At 30.0% G+C, this 2,544-nt stretch overlaps 1 non-coding gene across 1 annotated transcript; it reads right to left on the bottom strand.

Annotated features, from left to right (window-relative positions):
- Positions 1-2,038: 2,038 nt before the first annotated feature.
- Positions 2,039-2,177, bottom strand: LOC138853606 (small nucleolar RNA SNORA26). The gene has a single exon (XR_011392777.1). It is a non-coding gene; the product is annotated as a small nucleolar RNA SNORA26 (small nucleolar RNA).
- Between the last annotated feature and the right edge of the window lie 367 nt (positions 2,178-2,544).

The raw sequence follows: 2,544 nt of genomic DNA on the forward strand, positions 1-2,544 counted from the left end.
AAATTTAAATTTCCCCCCCCCCCCTTGGCCCTTTTTAAAAAATTTTTTTTTAAAAAAACCCCTGAAAAATAATTACACCAAAACCCCAAAAAACTTCCCCCCCTTTTTTTTTTTCCCCCCCCAAAAACCCCAAAAAAAAGGGGGGGAAAAAAAATTTTTTTCCCCAAACCCCCAAACCCTTTTCCCAAAAAGCCCCCCACCCAAATTTTTTTTAAAAAGGCCCTTTTCTTTTTCCCCCAAACCCCCCCCCCCTTTTTCCCCCCTTTTTTTTGCCCCCTTCCCTTTTCCCCCCCCTTTTATTTCCCTTTAACCCTTTTTTTTTTTCCCAAAAAAATTTTTTTTTTTTTTTTTTTTTAAAAAAAATTTTCCCCCTTTCCCTTTTTAAAAATTTTTTTAAAAAAACCCCCCCCCCCCAAAACCCCCTTTTTGGGGTTTTTTCTTTTTTTTTGGGGGGAAACCCGGGAAATTTTCCCCCCCAAAAATTTTTCCCCGGGGGGAAAAACCCCCCCCCTTTTTTTTTTTTTAAAAAAAAAACCCCAAAACCCCTTTTTCCTTTAAAAAAAAAAAAAATTTTTTTAAAATTTCCCCCAAAAATTTTTTTCCCCTTTAAAAAAAAAAAGGGTTTTAAACCCAAAAAAAAACCCTTTTTTCCTTTTAAAACCTTTTAATTAATGTTTTTAAAAACCCCCCCCCCCCCCCAAACCCCCCCCGTTTTTTTCCCCCCTTTTTTCCTTTTTTTTCTTAATTTTCAATTTTTTAAAAAAAAAATTTTTTTCCCCTTTTCCCCTTTTTTTAAAAAAAAAAATTTTTTTTTCCCCCCTTTTTTTTTAAAAATTTAAAATTTTTTTTTAAAAAAACCCAAAAAAATTCCCCCTTTTTAAAAAATTTTTTTTTTTTCCCTCCTTCCCCCTTTTTCCCCCTTTTTTTACCGGTTACCTTTCCCCCCCCCCCTTTAAACCCCCCACCCCAAAATTTTTTTTTTCCCCCCCCCCAAAATTTAAAACCCCGGTTTTTTCCCCAAAATTTTTCCCCCTTTTTTTCCCCCCTTCCCCCCAAAAATTTTTTAACCCCCCCCTTTTTTTCCCCCTCCCTTTTCCCCTTTTTTTTTTTTTAACCCCCCCCTTTTTTTTTTAAAAAAATTTTTTAAACCTTTTCCCCCCTTTTTTCCCCCCAAAACCCCCCCTTTTAATTCTTTTCCCCCCTTTTTCCCCGGGCCCCCCTTTTTTAAAAACCCCCCAAAAACCCCCCCCTTTTTTTTCCCCTTTTTTTTAAAAACCCCCCCTTTTCCCCCCCCCCCCCCCTTTTTTCCCCAAAATTTTTTAAATTTTTCCCCCAAAAATTTTTTTAAAAAACCCCCAAAAAAAAATTTTTTTTTTTTTTTTTTCCCCCCCCGCGGTTTAAAAAAATTTTTTTTCCCCCCCTTTTTTTTTAAACCTTTTCCCCCCCCCTTTTTCCCTTTTCCCTTTTTTTTAATTTTTTTGGGGAAAAAAAAAAAGGGGGTTTTTTTTTAAAAAAAAAAACCCTTTAAAAAATTTTTTTAAATTTAAAAAAAAAAAAGGGGTTTTTTTTTTTAAAATTTTTCCCCCCTTTTTTTAAAAAAATTTTTTATAATTTTAAAAAATTTTTTTAAAAAAAAAAAAAAAATTTAAAAATTTTTTTTAAAAAAAAAAAAAAAAAAATTTTTTTTAAATTTTTTTTTAAAATTTTAAATTTTAAAGGGTTTTTTTTTCCCCCAAAAAAAATTTTTTTTTTTTTTCCTTTTCCCCCTTTTGGGGGGAAACCCGGGCCCCCTTTTTCTTCCCAAAATTTTTTTTAAAAATTTTTTTTTTAAAAAGAAAATTTTTTTTTCCCTTTTTTTTTTTTTTTAAATTTTTTTCCCCCAAAATTTCCCCCCCCACCCCCCCCAAAAAAATTTTTTTTCCCCCTTTGGGGGTTTTTAAAGGAAAAAAAAAAAGGGGGGGGGAAATTTTTTCCCCAAAAATTTTTTTAAAAAATTTCTTTTTTTCTTTCCCTTTTTGGGGGGGGGGGGGGGGAAATTTTTTTTCCCCCCCCCCAAAAAAAAAAAAAAAACCCCAAAAAAAAGGGGGAAATTTTTTTTTTTTTGGGTTTTTGGGGGGGGGGGGTTTTTTTTTTTTTTTTTTGCTTTTTAAAAAAAAAAAAAAAATTTAAAAAGAAAAATTTTTTTTTTTTGTTTGGGAAAAAGGGGGTTTTTTAAATTTTTTTGGAAAAAAAAAAAAAAAAAATTTTTCCCGGGGGAAATTTTTTTTAAAATTTGGGGGGGGTTTTTTTTTAAAAAAAAAACCCCTTAAATAAACCCCCCTTTTTTTAAAAAAAAAAAAATTTTTGTAAAAAAAAAAAATTTTTTTTTTAAAAAGGGGCCCCCCGTTATAATTTTTAAAAAACCCGTTTTGAAATTTTTAATTTTTTAAAAAAAATTTTTTTTTTAAAAAAAAAAAAAACCAAAATAAAATTTTTTAAAAAAAAAAAAGAAAGTAAAAATTTTTTAAAATTTTTTCTTGGGGTTTTTTTAAAATTTGGGGGAAA

Source organism: Cherax quadricarinatus, chromosome 34 (assembly GCF_038502225.1).
Source record: "Cherax quadricarinatus isolate ZL_2023a chromosome 34, ASM3850222v1, whole genome shotgun sequence".
In the NCBI taxonomy this organism is placed as follows: domain Eukaryota; kingdom Metazoa; phylum Arthropoda; class Malacostraca; order Decapoda; family Parastacidae; genus Cherax; species Cherax quadricarinatus.